The 18,302-nt window shown below is 35.4% G+C and overlaps 1 non-coding gene across 1 annotated transcript; it reads right to left on the bottom strand.

The window, feature by feature from the left end:
- Positions 1 to 13,063: 13,063 nt before the first annotated feature.
- TRNAN-GUU (transfer RNA asparagine (anticodon GUU)) lies at positions 13,064 to 13,136 on the bottom strand. The gene has a single exon. It is a non-coding gene; the product is annotated as a tRNA-Asn (tRNA).
- Positions 13,137 to 18,302: the final 5,166 nt, after the last annotated feature.

The following is an 18,302-nucleotide window of genomic DNA, read 5'->3' as shown; positions in this document are numbered from 1 at the left end:
TTAATTCCTTTCTTCTGCTGCTACTTCTTGTCTCTTCCAACTACTTCTCTTCCGCAACTAATCCTTTCATTCCGCAACTACTTGTCCTCTTCTACAACTACTCATTCTCTTCTACAACTACTCATTCTCTTCTGTAACTACCCTTTCTCTTCTGCAACTACTCCTTCTCTTCTACAACTATTCCTTCTCTTCTACAACATCCTTCTCTTCTGCAACTTCCATTCTCTTCAGCAACTACACCTTCTCTTCTGCAATTATTCCTCTTCTGAAACTGTTCCTTCTCTTCTCCAACTACTCTACTCTTTCTCTTCATAAACTACTCCTGTTTAGAAATACTACTTCTCTTCTGCAACTACTCCCCTTCTGCGAGTACTCCTATTCTGTAACTAATCCTTCTCTTCTACAACTGCTAGTCCTCTTCTGCAACTATTCTTCTCTTCTGCAACTACTCCTATTCTACGACTACTTCCTTTCTGCAACTACACCTCTTCTGCAACTACTCCTATTTTACGACTACTTCCCTTCTGAAACTACACCTTCTCTTCTGCAACTACTCCTCTTCTGAAACCATTCCTTGTCTTCTACAATTACTCTTCCTCTTCAGAAACTACTCCTTCTCTTTAGAAACTACTCTTCTGCAACTACTCCTTGTCTTCTGCAACTACTCCTCTTATGTAACTATTCCTTGTCTTCTACAACTGCTGCTACTCTTCTGTAACTACTTCCCTTCTGCAACTACACCTTCTCTTCTGCAAATACTCCTCTTCTGAAACTATTTCTTCCCTTCTGCAACCAATCTTTCTCTTCAGAAACTATTCCTCTTCAGAAAATACTACTTCTCTTCTGCAACTACACCTTCTCTTCTGCAACTGTTACTTCTCTTCTGCAACTACTTCTGTTCTACAACTGCCCCTTCTCTTCTGCAACTACTCCCATTTTGCAAATACCCCTCCTCTTCTGCAACTACTCCTTCTCTTATGCAACTGGTTTTTTTCTCTTACAACTATTTCCTTTCTTCTGCAGTTACTACTATACTTCTGATTTTACTTATTTTCTTCTTCAGCTACCTAAGCTCAACGCGTCTCATGACATGTATTTCGGATTCTATTTCAGATATTATGTAATATTGCTATAATTATTCCTGATTATATTCAATTCGTACAATTACATGATGACTAGGTTAAGAAATTTCGAATAGAAATTTGACGAAGTCCTCCAAAAACAAACAAATAAACTATAATGCCAAATAATAAATCATAAAGGAAAATAATGTGATAGGCTGATATGGCTACTTTTTACAGACGGAATACAAACAGCAGCGGTGCAGTTTTATGTGATGGTCATGTTCCCTCCCTATACCTAGTTAGAAGTAAGACATTTTTCTCCTTCAGAATAGCAATTTCAAGGAATTATTCGAAACTTGAAGTTGTCTGTATTGCTCAGTTATAATGTAAATGTTACATATGTGAGCTACTGGGCAGTAGTACTTCCAATGAGGGCGTAATCCTTGTCTTTCGTCATCAATTTTGGCGCAATTTCGGCGAGTGCTACTTCATGTTTTCTGCAAGGAATTCACAGTTTAAATATAGTCACCATTATCTATATTTCCGACCCCTAAAACCATACATGGGCACAATTTTCGGTTACGTGACGCACTCGATTTGAAATAGTTTGTTTACTAGGAGAGGAGACTGCAGAGTAGGATGGGAAATATAAACTGCTGTGACCTGCGTCACCTTATCGTAATCGCTAAGGCGGTCAGTGGCGAATTATTAGGAAAGCGCTTGGTTCACGTGAGAGACTCGAAAAATTTTATTCACTTTGGCAAATTAATTAGGCAGCTTTAATCATAAACCTCTTTACTATATCTCCATCATTGAATTGATTTAAATCACAGGCGAGAAATTGCGTAACTAGCCAATAATATTCCATCACGTTGTCTACGTTTATTTTCTTGAATATTCTGGCGTTTATCAAGATTACTTAATAGATTTGCACGTTCTCGACCTAAAATAATTTCAGAAAATCATATTTCGTTTTGATGTATATATATATTTTTTTATAAATTTCTTTTGGAAATAATACGTACAAACAACATTTAATTCCTCGTACCTTTTAATGCAGCGTGTTTAAGATAGCCTATAATGTCGTATTTAGTATACTATACAAATGTTAAGATCATAAATTTTCTTCGGAATAGTACGAAAAATAACATTTAATTTGTCTTACCTTCTCATTCAGCATGTTCTTTATGACATAAGGAGTAATGTCGTTGTATATTAAATGTATTAATGCCTAATAGGATTTTCGAGCATGACATACATCGTATGTTCTCCCCTTCTAAACAGCAAAAAAACTCTTCCTCCCATTTCTCATGAAATAATTGTTTTCTAACACGTACACACTGCTTTGATAATGACATTATGCCACCACTGATATTGCTTATGAAACTGATATAGAACCTGTCCACGCCTAGGAGCTGCGTGAGGGAGGAACGGGGACTGTGAAGGTGATGTCACTCAGAGCGATAATCTCTGTGAAGGTCAGTGAGGCATTATTTCTCAAGTGAGGCACGATGCTCATCCATGCCTAAAAAGTGACTTCATATCTGACTAGTCACCGGAGCTGAAAACAAATTGAGAAGGAATTGAATATTAAATTTTATTGGGAATGTTGTATGGAGATCAGTGAGTATGTATTCGTGGTTGGTGACCCGATGTCACTTACCGGCTCGGTTGATGGGTTTCCATATGTGCAACCACCAAGTTTTTCGGATTCCCGGAACAGTGCGAGCTCTCCTAACACTTTGCCGAGGGGTTTGGGAGGGCAGGAAACTGGCTTCAGCGTTGCATAATTCATGTTCGTTCGGCGGCCCGTCGGTCGGCTTCTAGATGTGAGAACTGCAGGGTTAGAGGACCAAAGGGGTAGCGAGAGGGAGGATTTTGCAAAGTGTAAAGAGGCCATGGAGGGAGGAAGGGTAACTCCCAGTCAGGGACGGCAAATGTTGAAATATTTATGACTTCGTTTTAATTCGTTTATCATGTAACCACCCGATAAGAAAGGTGTGGGAATGGCGTGGGGAGTTGTCTTAACACCCCCAGAATCTCACATGGAGACTCACACCCTCTACCTCCCCCTAGGCTCTCCACCCCTCCCTTACATATACATTCGTTTCTCTTTTATGCATTTTCGTTTTGCCTCACTTTAAAACTGCATATTACATCAGCCTTCCTAGCTTCCGAATTGGTGTTTGACTTTTCGCCTTCTTTTTAATGTTTTCTTTTATTCCCCATAAAACGCCCCATTTGTGATCGGAATTTCTTTCTTCGAATATTTTTCTTTTTCTTTTTTATCCTTTCACACATTCGACTAGTCATTCGTTTCTTCGCAGAATAGGCGTGATTAAGTTAACAATACAGAGTATTTCTAAATACACTAAGCACCTCAATTTCTGCAGCATTTCAATGTTTATTTTATTACGTTTCATTTCATAAGCTTTCCTTCATCCAAAGAGATCTCTGCGGCTTCACGACATATTAAAATATCCCTATGGAGTACGTTAAGGTATAGGCCTACATAGATTCTAGAAATACCAGATTTCTTCATCAATTTTGGTAAATAATGTTTTTGCCTCATCCGGAAGCTCTTTCTTCTAGTTTAAAAAATATGTAACTTGTACCCATTATGTACCTCAATAATTTCATAATAATCTGAACGTTTATAATACACATTCTTACCAGGGCTGATCTCGTGAGCTCCCCACTGTGCTACTTTTGGAGGCTGGTCGGCGCCAGAGCACTTTCAAATTGTCAAGTTTTGCATTTATAAAAAGTCATGTTTTATTCATATTTAAGCAATTTTACTGTGAAGTCTACTTCGAAGACCTAACAACCTCTTTATCTAGATTCGAACTCATGTATTTTCGTCTGAAATTTCTTAAGTATCCCTGCAGAAATGGAGATGATGATGATGATGATGATGATGATGATGATGACGACGATGACAACTGCTACCGGTACTACCAAAATTCCAAAGCTAGGACTCTTCTTTGTTCAGAAATACACCACTGGACTGCTCACGTCACATGTGTTAAGATAAGTGTAACTAGCCTGAACGAGTCCATTACTACGCAAAGGTGCATGTATGAGTAAGTTATAACCATAAGCTATGTGGACGAGTCCATTAATACGGAGGAGTATTATATTATTTTAAAATGGTAAAGGCATGTCGGAATTGCTTCGAAAAGGAAACTAAAGTGTTAAAGATAGTGTATATTTTTGTAGGTATTTCATTACTTTATTTCAAGTATACAAATTTCACTCATTCATTGAGATTTTCTTAAATCTCCTGTCTAATTTTTGTTCCTGCTCTGTAATCAAGTGAAAGCAATCTATATATTGTTCTGAAGATTAAATATAAACTTTGGGTAGTATGATTAATGTAAGCAATGAATTTTTGTTGCAATCAGAAACAGCTCAGTGACATTGTTTTCTTTATTGTCAAGTAAAATATTGCAAACCAAACATTTTGGTCTACGTACATTATTATTATTATTATTATTATTATTATTATTAATTAATTAATTAATTAATTTATTTATTTATTTATTTATTTATTTATTTATTTATTTATTTATTCATTCATTCATTCATTCATTCATTCATTCATTCATTCATTCATTCATTCATTCATTCATTCATTCATTCATTCATTCATTCATTCATTCATTCATTCATTCATTCATTCATTCATTCATTCATTCATTCATTCATTCATTCATTCATTCATTCATTCATTCATTCATTCATTCATTCATTCATTCATTCATTCATTCATTCATTCGTTCAGGTGTAGTTAAAGCTATTGACCTTCTCCTTAACATAACTAGAAATACATACAACTACTACTTACTTAGTTACTGGCTTTTAAGGAACCCGGAGGTTCATTGCCGCCCTCACATAAGCCCGCCATTGGTCCCTATCCTGAGCAAGATTAATCCATTCTCTATCATCATATCCCACCTCCCTCAAATCCATTTTAATATTATCCTCCCACCTACGTCTCGGTTTCCCTAAAGGTCTTTTTCCCTCCGGCCTCCCAACTAACACTCTATATGCATTTCTGGAGTCGCCCATACGTGCTACATGCCCTGCCCATCTCAAACATACAACTAATATAATAGATAATTCATAATAAATTATAAACATAAAGTGAAATCACACGAAAATATATACAGGCTACAGTTACACAAACTTTAAGTATGTGAAATTGAACATAAGTTTAAGTATCATAACTATAATTCTAGTTAATTAACAAGGCTAAGGTTATAGCTAATATAAAAAAAAAACTTGCATTTCTCAGGGACTCCAACGAGATGCAGTATTGTAGAGATATCTCTCTGCAAAGCGGGGAATATGTCATTTCGATTAACAGTTAGCTGCCTTGTAATTGGGACAGCCACAGCCAATTTTGGGTGGTTTTTAGCTTTTAAAACAACGAAACAAGAATTGGTTTTATGCTCGAGAGAATAGTACGCGCTATACCCATGAGGACGAACTAAAAGTACATACTCGCATAAGCGAGTTAATTAAAAAGGTGCAACAGACACTGATTATGATGTTGACAATAATATTTTAATTGCTAGTGAATAGTAACTACGGTTTTATTTGATTATCTTTTTGGCAAGTTACAGAGTAATATAATATCGCCTCATCTTTAAATTAACAACTGTGTTATGGATTCCATAATATTCAACCTATTTTTGTTTATTATTTGTATGTAAATACTAAAACTTGTTTACTGTCACATGCTAAATAAAATGAGGCAACATTTACGTGATTCCTGTGGTGCTGTTTGTTCTGCAATTCCAGTAAATGGTTAGACTTCTTTGTAGATTTAAAATTTGAATTAACAACCTATTTACAAAAGTAAGTAAGAATGTGTAATAGTAATTCGATTGATGTAACAAAATGCCTTTGTTTTTATTTATTAGGCCTAATAACGAACAAAAATTCGCTCCGATCGAATCCAGGAACACCAGTTCTACACACTAGGTGTTCCACCACTGACAAGCAAACATTCTGATGGGGGTAGGTAAAAAAGTTATTTTTTTTTTCTTGCATCATGGTAATAATGTCAAAAGAAGTGTTTATAACAAATTCTGGCCACTCGACCGCAATTACGAGGCCGTCCAGAAAGTGATTTTCTCTCCGGTCGTTTAGAGAAAAAAAAGTACAATTGCATTGAAAAATTTATTGAAACAGATACAGCAGTTGTTGCGCTATTTGTCAGCATATCCCCCACTGGAACTGAGACATTGTCATACAATGGCATCAATTTTTGTATCCTTGTGTCGTAGAAGTCTGCCGCCTGGGATCGGAACCAGCGTTTGACAGCCGTCTGCACCTCTCTGTCGATTCCATGATATGACAAATATCTTAATTCCGGTAAGGAATATGTTGAAAAATAGCTCAGCAATTATTGCTGTCTCTCTTCCAATAAATTTTTCCAATGAAATTGTGTTTTCTTTCTGTTAACTGACCCTGGCGAACTTATTTTCTTTACGACCCTCGTAATTGCGGTCGAGTAGCCAAAATTTACATAAGCACTTATTTTGACATTATTAACATGGTGGAAGAATAGTACAGTACATTACGCAACGAGCCTATAAGGGTAGTAATTAAGACGCGAGTATGTTTATGAAACGAGCGCAAGCGAGTTTCATCATTTTCATACGAGCGTCTTAATTACCATTATAGGCAAGTTTCATATGACTTTTTATGCTCGACCATATTTCTAACTTGAAATTATTCATAAGTATTCATATTATTCTTATCTGACTGGGGAGCGGAAGTGACCTTGTGCAATATCTCGTAAATTGTGAGATGTGCGCAGACGCAAAAGTATTGATTTTTTTCCGAGGAACGAATGTCATTGACCTTGATATAATCTAGAGAATAAAATGAACATTAATCTTGATATAACCTGGAAATTGATTTAGACATTGAAAAACGAGATGACAAATTGAATTTAATTGAATATTATTTACAATTAATGCTAATTATTATAGTAACAGAACATAACCTTCTGCGACAGTATTGGATTTCCAGCCTCCGTGACGTTTCGCTAGTTGTCTTTCGATTGCATATCCGAGAATAATCGATACTTGTGCTTTCATATTGCTACAATGGTGCTTTCTGATTGGTGGAAAACCTGAACTTTAATGAATAGGTGTACTTTAATGAGGTGCATTAAAGGGCTGCTACCAGGTGTATAATTACTACATTTCGGCATGGTCGAGCATAAAAAAAATTAACTTTTTTATGTGCTCCCGTCAAAATGTCTGCTCGTGAGCTACGCCAAGGCTCAATCAATAATAAAATGGACTTGGAACAGTCTGGTTCTGGGCCATCGATGTTTAAAATCACCCCTAAAAAACACACAATAATAACATTTGATAACTGATTGCCACTTTGAAGCCAACAGACTCCAGTATCTTGTTCACTATACAAATCAGAAGTCATTTTAATAAATAACTGACCATCCCTCATTAAAATACAAACACTTTTTGAAAGACGTCTACTAAAATTAGAACCTAATAGGCTCTACGCATACATGTAAAAGCAGTTGTAATATTTTCTGTTGTTTCATATAATGTTATATTACACAGAAAAGACTCTTACGATATTATTTTGTGTCAAGTTCAATTAGGCTTTGTTGTGCAGATTGTGCTATAGTGTTCTTTATTGTGCTGTGTTGTATATTAATGTGATTGCATGTATACAGGGTGTTTAAAAATAGAGGGCATAATTTCAGGTATGTATTCCCCATATGTAGACAGTACGAAAAGTTCATTACAACAGGTGTCCGGAAATGCTTGGTTTCCGAGTTATGGCCTTCAAAACAGTAATATTCACCGGAACGTTTTTCTTCCCGCAGGTAGTTGTCTTTACAACAGATGTTCAAAATGTCCACCTTCTGCTAAAATGTCCACCTCCTGATTGAATACAGGCCTCACATCGAAGTCTCATGGCCCTGCGGACACGATCCCAAATTCCAGGAGTATTGCATATTTCCTCACAACCTGCCACAATTCGATTCCGAAGGGATTCCATGTCAGGCACCGGAGACGAATACAATAATGATTTTAAATGGCCCCACAAGTAGAAATCAATAGGGTTGAAATCAGGTGAGCGTGGAGGCCAAGAAATTGGGCCACCTCTACTTGTCCATCGATTAGGGCACCTCTCCTGGTACAAACGACGAGCCAGCGCAGCATTGCCGTCCGCCTTACCGTACATGAAGTGCACTTCTGCCAGCTCCTGATTTCAGTACATGTCGCAAGTACAACGCCAAACACAACACTCAGTGTACTCTTCGCCTCGGAATCAACTGTTAGAGTGTCCTCTGTTAATATCTTCTGTCACGGCACCTATCTGCGGGAAGAAAAACGTTCCGGTGGATATCACTGTTTTGAGGGCCATAACTCGGAAAGCAAGGATTTTCGGATACATGTTGTAATGAACTTTATGTATTGTCTACATGTGAGGAATACATACCTGAAATTATGCCCTCTATTTTTGAAACACTCTGTATAATTGTTTAACTCTTTTATTTTATGTCATTATATGTTTTCTTGTTTTCTTTTTCCCTTTCGCTTATTTCGTAGTGATAATTATGGTTTTATGTGCTTCTTTGTGATTGTGGTTTCTGATTTTGTCTCCATTATGTTATGTTGATTGTGTCGTGTTCTTCTTTCTCTTGTCGTGTGGTGCTGTTGTATGATATTTTGTTTCTCTTATTCGTTGTGTTTTTGTTTCTTTTGAACCTTCCCTATTGTTTAATATGTTATACTATAGTTTTATTTCTTGTGCGTTAGTCGCTTCTGTTTTGCATATCTATGATGTTTCGTATTTCTTACATAAAAGTTAATATAAAACACAAAATCTATTGAGAGGCGAAGAGAATTCTTCGACAAACACCTAACCACAGATTACTTTGTCCACATTAAACTCTATATATCTTTCTGTATATAATCTGTGATGCCTCTACTGAAAAACAGTTCAAAATGTTGCATGTTCTACCATAAAAACTTCGCGAAATAAATTTTAACATACAAGTTAAATACTTTTTTTTCACACTTTTAATTTAATTTAATAGGTGAGTTATATATATTTTTTTAATTTTTACCCGTCACGCTCTATCCCATCAGAGAATTCCTAGATGTAAAAATCACAAAGTTTACACAGATCTTTAGTATGATGAGTAATTACATCTTGTCCGGAAACAGCGAGATAAATCGTAGAAAAAATATTTAATTTTGCTTCGTTCAGAAGAAAGTAAACATCTGTTAAGTAAGCAAACGCAAGAGAAGAAAATGTGAAAAAGTAAATATGGCTCTGGATGTCTAGTTAAAATCAGTATGAGATGTCTTCCTATGATGGCAATATCTCGCTGTAACAGTTGGTACTTTTGGTTACCTAGGAAAATTATTTGATTTCAAAATGGTATTTTAAATTGTCGCAGAATAGTAGTGGACGTTTCAGATTTAAATAAATCTGATAGCAAAATAATATGTTTGAAGGCTTGTATGTACTTGGTTAATACATATTGAAAGTGTTTTCAAGCAGATCAAGAGAGAATAAGAAATGAAGTTGTGTTGGTAAGAGTGGGTGAAGGAAGAATGATGCTGAAACTGATCAGGAAGAGAAGAAGGAGTTGGTTTAGTAGTAGTAGTAGTAGTAGCAGCAGCAGCAGCAGCAGCAACAGCAGCAGCAAGTTTATTTTGCCTGGCAGAGTTAAGGCCATGAGGCCTTCTCTTCCACTCAACCAGGTTTCAATAATATACATTAAATACAAAATTAGATCACAAAACAGCACAAAGAGAAAATACCTTAGAAATTACATAAAATATAGTAGAAAATTACTAATAGTCAAGATCACTTACATAACATAAAATTACAAATAGTCAAGATCGGCTTAGTCACTAGCTGAGAAGAAACTGCCTATTGAAGGATGTATTTGAAGGAATGGTGAACGGGAGAGGAGTTCGGGACAGAAGAAGATATCAAATAATAGACGACATTAAGATATATGGATCATATGCGGAGACAAAGAGAAAGGCAGAAAATAGGAATGATTGGAGAATGCTGGGTTTGCAGTGAAAGACCTGTCCTTGGACAGATCACTGTGAATGAATGAATGAATGAATGAATCAATGAATGATTGAATGAATGAATGAATGAATGAATCATAAAAATGGCCAAATGGTCTTAGCAACTTTTTGGATCACGCTCTTCAATTATAAATGTGATTATGTCTGTCGTTTTTATAATGTCTATTACACTTTTACTACATCATACTACTTTTGACCAATAAAACGATACGAAAGGACATATTTCAACCAATCATGGCTGCTTATCGCACAATTTTATCGTGTCCCTAGCATTTGTTTAATTTTATCGCGTCCCTAGCATTTGTTTAATTTTATCACTACCCTAGCATTTGTTTCTTTGTTTGCCAACATTTCAAACTGCATTGGTCTGGACGTCTAAAAACAGAAAGTTATGAACCACTCCAGTCGATGCACAGCACTTTCAAATATGATTCACATTGGTATTCAAGAACAAGAATTAATAAAGATCACTGGTCATACCAATGCATCTTCCCTGAAATCCTATTTACAAATAAATGAAGAGCACCATTCGGAAATCCTGAATAAGTTGAGGAATACGCCATTTACATCAATGAGTTCCACTTCTTTTACGCACACGTCTAATATAAAACACTAACACCAACCACTAAAACATTCAAATTTGAAAATTGTACTTTCAATAATTGTTTCTTTTAAAATTATTCATGTTTATTTTTTATTTCATCATCGTTAATTAAAATGTTTCTTGTTTATTTCATCATCCCTAATTAAAACTTTTCTAACACTCGTTTATATTATTTAGGTTATGTTATAGCTTCTGCTATATGATATTATGAATAGTCACGTATCAGAGATTGTTTAATACTAAGATTTATTGAAAATCATCTGTCAAGTGACGTTGATTACTGGGATCCGGATAATTGAAGTGGGATGCAACTGTTTTAATAAAAATGAAATTGAATCAACAAAGCCTTCTTGACTAGTAACCGTCTACAGAATTCAATAAAGATTCCACAGTTGGCACAACTGATAAGGAAACAGCTATTCGTAACACATTACTGCTATCTATTAGCGTAATATTTATAATGTTGAGATGGTACGAATTTGAAGACAGTTTTGTATTTTCGTAAGTCAATTAATATTTTATTGTATTGGAGTACTTCGTTACTTCTAATCTTTATATACTTTCTTCTAATCGTGTAATAGTCAATTAAATCCCACTCGAGTTTTGATTTTCTCTAGATAAATCAAAACCTCTAGTGTGATTACTGTTGATAATCCAATGATAGTTCTCCCATAATTGAAGTCGCAACAATCTTGCTCTAAGACGATACATATATGTTTTCTTGTATTTTATTAATCTTCTTGTCACATTTGAAGCCAATTACATCTAATACTTTGCAGTAATATTACAATATTATTGACTTCTTTCACCTAAACTTTTATTTTAATTCACAGTTGACATAGATAGTCGTGTGTCAATCGCTAAATAAACAATTCACAAGGTTGATCTGTGTATGTACATACGATTTCAGTTGGTATCATTGTTTGCTACTACCTGCAATGCTAAATATGTAAGTTGCCATGATTTATTGAGAGTACAAATTTCGAAATGTCCTAGTATATCAGTAGAATAAAATATAAGTTACTGTACATCCTCTGTTCGTGCATCTGAATTGATAAAGAGAAACCACCATTGAAAAATAAATTCAGCTCTTAGACGTGTTGTTAGACGTATGTCTAGTTTGTCGATTCTCCGCGTTTCGTAAAAACAGGTACTGAAAAGCCCACTAAACAAAAACGACGTTAAAAATTGTTTAGTTGTTTTTGATTCCATTCTCATTTTTTTTTTCGGTAGTGAAAATCTTTGCGAAAATTACATTTTGTTTTTCCGAATATTACCGAAGATGGATTGCTGAAATTTATCTCGTAACCAAACTTCTAGTGACAAATTTTACACTTAGTAACATAGTTCAACACCTTTTCTGTAGAATTCGGCAAGATTATTTGTATATCCGTTCTGAAAATTTTGCCTTAGTCTGAATGTATCACTTCCTGAAGACTGTTAAGCATTCTTGTCATCAGTATCATTATCCTCGCAATCAATCTTTTACTGTTTAAATAGACGCACGCGTGATGACGTAAGGTCAGGACTGTATGATTAATCTAGTCAGATGTTCCGTTATAATTTTGCATTAATTGTTTTTTTTTTTAATTGCTGTGTGAGATCCTGTGCTATGATAATAAAGAAGAATATTTCTCATTTGCAAAATTTTAGAAACCTGAAACATTCTTTATCACGCGAAGCTCCTCTTAACTTGTACGAGTTTTTTTCAGTTCCGAGCCGGGTAAATTGGGAAGTAAGATTTTGTCGTGATAGAATTTAGCCGGGACTCAGTTTACTTACACACATTTTGTATGGGACTCAGTTTACCTTCACACCTTTTTTTTTGGCAGGGACTCAGTTTACCGCATTTTTCATAGTAGGGGCTGACTTTACCAACACTATTTGAACATATATTATAATGTTCTGTATTTTAGGAAACAAATTATTATTATGCAAATCAAGATTTCAGGTATAACACCCTGTAAAGTTGATTTGAATAATTTCGAGGGAAAAATTGTTCCGGAGCTGGGCATCGAACCCGGGACCTTTGGTTTAACGTACCAACGCTCTACCAACTGAGCTACCCCGGAACTCTACCCGACACCGATCCAATTTTTCCCTCTATATCCACAGACCTCAAAGTGGGCTGACAACCGTCAAGCAACCAACTTCGAGTGCACACCAACTCCGTGTGACTTAAATTGTGGTTTTCTGTTAACGAACAGTGACGTGTATTATGCAAATCAAGATTTCAGGTATAACACCCTGTAAAGTTGATTTGAATAATTTCGAGGGAAAAATTGTTCCGGGGCCGGGCATCGAACCCGGGACCTTTGGTTTAACGTACCAACGCTCTACCAACTGAGCTACCCCGGAACTCTACCCGACACCGATCGAATTTTTCCCTCTATATTCACAGACCTCAAAGTGGGCTGACAACCGTCAAGCAACCAACTTCGAGTGCACACCAACTCCGTGTGACTTAAATTGTGGTTTTCTGTTAACGAACAGTGACGTGTATTATGCAAATCAAGATTTCAGGTACAACACCCTGTAAAGTTGATTTGAATAATTTAATTCTTTGCTCATTTGAGCATAACATTCTAAAAAAAAAATTTCCATTTCACTTACTGTAAATCGTTGTTTCGTTTATGGTGGTTTCTAATGCCTTGAACTTTTAACATCTTCAACTCTTGCATTAAGGTCGTTTATGATGTATATTTTTATATTCTGTAATACCTTCAACTTTCAACATGTCCAACTCTTGCATTAATGTCGTCTATGATTAATATTTTTATAATCTGTATATTATTAACCAGATCTTATAAAGAATTATAACATGCATTTATTTCTACTATAGTTTTATTTGTAGGCACTAAGGTATACACATTTGTAAAGTTATAGTTCAGTTTTCCAAATTGCATGAGTATAAATCAGGCTGTGACGAGACTGAAACACTAGGACATGTGTTGGGTTTCTGCCGAAAGACTGAGTTACTGCGGAACAACCGCCATCACAAGATAAGGACAATGTTTGCTGACATCCTAAGACAACAAGGATTAGAAGTCCATGAAGAAGAGTGTTGTATCTCGGAAGATAACTCAACAAGACGAAGAGATATTGTTGTCAGTGATAGAAAAAGGAACACAGGAACAATACTAGACCCGACTGTCAGGTTTGAAAGAGATGCACAACAGCCAAAACTTACTGATGGTGAAAAGAGAATCATCTATGAACCTTGCATTCCTTATTTTAACAAGCAGTATAAAATCATGGCTAATCGTTGATCAGTACACTGACTTCTTTTTGGAGTTCGTGGCACCATCTCCAAATACACATATAACATCTTAAGAGATTCACATTTTACAATGTTGAGAAAATCCTTCAAATTTTGCATTTTCATCTCTATTTCAACTAATAGTTTAGTATTATTTTGAAATTTATTGTATGTATTTTCATTGTTTCATTGTAAACTTTTATATATGTATTTGTTTTCTGGATCCTTGTAGTCACCTTTATTGAGGGGCAGATGGTTTTATTTTATAAATCCGATATATATATATTATCCACCACCGGAATAGCTTTGGCCTCTTTCTTTTTCGTCTCTTACTCTTTTGTCCAATCATTTATCTTTTAATTTCCTGCATTTTCTGTTTCTCTTTATTCATTTCTCATCATTCATTCCTCTTCGTTATTATTTTCTGTTTTGCTTTTAACATATCACTTTCATTTAAGTCTTTCTGATGTCTGCATTTTGATACTTCTAACGTTTACTTACACGATCTCTCATACTGTCCCAGGCTTATTGATCTAAATGCATTTCACGGGTTTTAACTCGGTCTAATGTACATTTATCCCTGTATTATATTAGTAACGCAGCAATACAGGACGTAATTAAACATCATTAAATTGAATAGTCATCATTTTGACTCTAATATAATTACAGAATCTGCTGCATGTAAAAAGCTTGTTCATTTTTTTGGGGCATGTTTCATATTGAATCTGTAGCCGTTATCCCATGTGGGGATTGCAGCTTTAAATTATAAAATGCGTGCGCCTGATCTACTACGTGGGGAGTATGGTGGACCACGCTTCCGATCCCCCAGTCCCCCCTAACCCCAGCTGATTTGTGGTTTATACCCACTCTACATGTTTCGACACAATTTAGATCGGAGACGTAAAAAGGGTAACATTAAATATAACAGTAAGGCTTGGTGAAATAATGCTATCCCCCCCCGCGAATTACACCTGAATGAATGGATGAATGCTTGATGCAAGGGAATGGCTAATATCGGCTCTTTATATTGCCCGTAGCTAGACGTCGTTCCCGCGAGGGACGTAGATAACTTCCGTGAAAATATAGCTTTCGGAGTGTATTCAGCTTTCATTTAATTTAGTCTGATGACTGGTGCCAAATCGTGCCTTCCACTCGCCTATCTGGGGAGGGAATAGAAATTACCCGTTTGTGGTCCTGGAGATTTAGGGATCATGTTACAATTTAGCTAATACAGTGTGTCCGGGTTAGAGGTTACATAAATAACAGAGGAATGCGAGAAAAATGCATTATATTTTCTGAACGTGAAGCTCAGTTGATAGGGAAGTAGTGGTAGTAGCAGCAACAGTAGATCCTTTCACTCCTTGGTGGAGCATAGGACATCAAAAAGAGCTCTCCATCTGACCAGATTGGCTGCCATAGCTTTAGTCTCATTCCATATTTTTCCCATACTGTCCACCTTCTTGTTTACAGATCTCCTCCACGATCCTCCCACCTTCCAAACACCCTGGGGATTCCACTCCAAAGCCTGTCATTGAATTGTATCAGTCGGCTTTCTTCCATTTACGTCTTTTAATTTGAATTTCGATGGATTCTTCATTGGATAGTTCCCATAAATTTTCATTGCATATTATTACTGGCCAGTAAATGAAGAGTCCACTGCAAGAATGATGGATGTCATTTGGAATACATTTTGCAGGAGAAGCAATTGAAAGTTTGAAATGCTTAGCGCTCAAAGCTTAACTGTGATTTTCCGATCATTACTGGACAATGACTATCATGTACATTGTATATGTCTTAAGCTATGCATTGACAGTCTTGGTTCATTTTCGACAAGAAAGTGACATCCATCATTCTTGCGGTGGACTCTTCAAATATTTCTCAGGCATCTGTTTATGTAGATGTGTAATTTTCTATTAAAAATATGACCAGTTGACCAAGTTTCAGATCAGGGTTTAAGCAAAAGTCGCATTTTTCCACTCGACTTCTAAAAATGCAACACTTTGAATGTAAATCTGCAAAAATACGACAACCACATAGGACTTCAGAAACGAAGATGGGAATGGAGAAAATGAACTCAGACATCTGTTTGAACTAATTTGAATTTAAAAGGCAATGGCAATTTTAAAAAAGGTATTGAGCAATAAATGTGCAAGAATTGATTTCAAATAGTCGGTACAATTCATGTAAGTTAAGTGAACAACTTCTTCTAGTTGATTTATATAATTTCATCGCATACTGTAAATTATTTTGAGCGAGGTTTGTAGTTGGATGAATCTTGTAAAAACTGGAAATAGACACCGCCTTTCAGTAAAAAGAGTTAGCACTCTGCTAACAATAAATCTTGAAGGGCCTACTAGTAAAGAATTTCAATGTTTAGAGTGCCCATAAAATAACGTATTTTAATGTGATGTAAATTCAGCAGTAATTGTTTCTAAACATAACTACATCTAATGATTTACTTACATAAGTAAGATATCTAGAGCGTAGTAAGATGGATTAAAACTAATAGAACTCAAAGAAACGAATTACTTAACTTTTTGTTTTTTATTTTATTTTAGTTGGTTATTTAAAGACACTGTATCAACTACTAGGTTATTAGCTTCAATAAGATTGCTGATAGTGAGATGATATTTGGCGAGATGAGGCTGAGGATTTGCCATAGATTACCTGGTATTCACATTACGGTTGGGGAAAACCTCAGAAAAAACCCAGCCCAAGCATTGAACGCGCGTCCGAACGCAACTTCAGACCGGTAGGCAAGAGCCTTAACCGACTGAGCCACGCCGGTGGCTAACTTTTTGTTTTCACATACTTTATTAATTTTATCTTTCTGCACCATTATTTTATTATTATTATTATTATTATTATTATTATTATTATTATTATTATTATTATTATTTGTGTTTGTATGTTCAGTTGTTTTTTTATGTCATTCATTCTGTCACTCGTTATTACTGTGGATTAATTGCATTGAGATATAATTTTTCTTGTTATATTGTAAATAAATAAATAAATAAATAAATAAATAAATAAATAAATAAATAAATAAATAAATAAGTACATAAATATTTATAATATTGGACAAGCATTATGCAATTTGCACAAACATAATTTTTCATTTGTGCATTTGTGCAACAATTATTTATTTTCTAGCTTAAACCCTGTTTCAGACCCATACAGGAATACAGCTTTTACATTGCTTCTGAAAATGTTTAATTTTATGCTTCTAGAGATGTACTTATTCTTCCAAAAAGGATAAAGTTGGACGAATATGGAATTTTCTCTCTTTATTCTATTAATAACAACATAAAAAATGTTCCACCAGTTTGGCTGTTACTCCCGATATAAGTGAATGATGAAACCTACACTATTGCTTTATTTCCAATCATTTGTTTTCTCGGAGTCTTATAATTTATGCGCAGGTCTTTTGTTTTTCCAATATTTATTTTAAATTCTGCTGGGCCAGAAATTTTATGCAAATCAGAAACTTTTTCTTGCATACGCTCAAAGCGTTGAGCCAAGAGGCAGATATCGTCGGCGTAATTTAAGTCCTCAAGCCCTTCAAATACATTCCATCTGATGTCCCGAGGAGGATTTTCAGTGACTTTCCTCATGCATCCAAAACCAACAATTGATATTTTGTTTTGCCACTCTCTCAAGATCATTAGTGATGTTGATTCACCTATACCTGGCTACATAAAGCTCAAGATATATAGTGTCTCGGGAGGAATGTAAAATACTTCAAGATAATGTAGTTTAGGTTAACCTATAACGGTTTAACCTCATATATCTATGTCCGAAATGTAACGGTTGGGAAGTTATTGATGGGCGAACTCTTAAATGGAGAGGGGTATTATAGACATATTTCTACGGTTTAGAACATAGTAATGTGATACATTATTTAAAATACTACATTTTGTGTTGTTTAAATAGGTTTATTTCGTAATTAAGTACAAACTCAGAAAGAAAAGAAAATAATTACACAAGACAAATTACTGAGGTTGCCCTTATGGATTTCATGAATTGTAATTTCACATCAGGTACCGGTACCGGTTCTTTGCCTGACGTCACTGAAACACTTGGTAGCTTGCCAGTTTCAGATAACATCTGGAAAACATCGGAAAAGGCACAGCTGGCTGAAACTCTTTGATTAGGAAAATGCCTCCTGTATTCTTCAACAGCAACCAATGCACTGCCAACACAAAATCCTGTATATTCACTATGCGAATACACGAATGAAATCTGAAGCGAACGTTTGTTCAAGA

Source organism: Periplaneta americana, chromosome 7 (assembly GCF_040183065.1).
Source record: "Periplaneta americana isolate PAMFEO1 chromosome 7, P.americana_PAMFEO1_priV1, whole genome shotgun sequence".
NCBI lineage: Eukaryota > Metazoa > Arthropoda > Insecta > Blattodea > Blattidae > Periplaneta > Periplaneta americana.
This window is presented reverse-complemented; position numbering and strand designations above follow the sequence as displayed.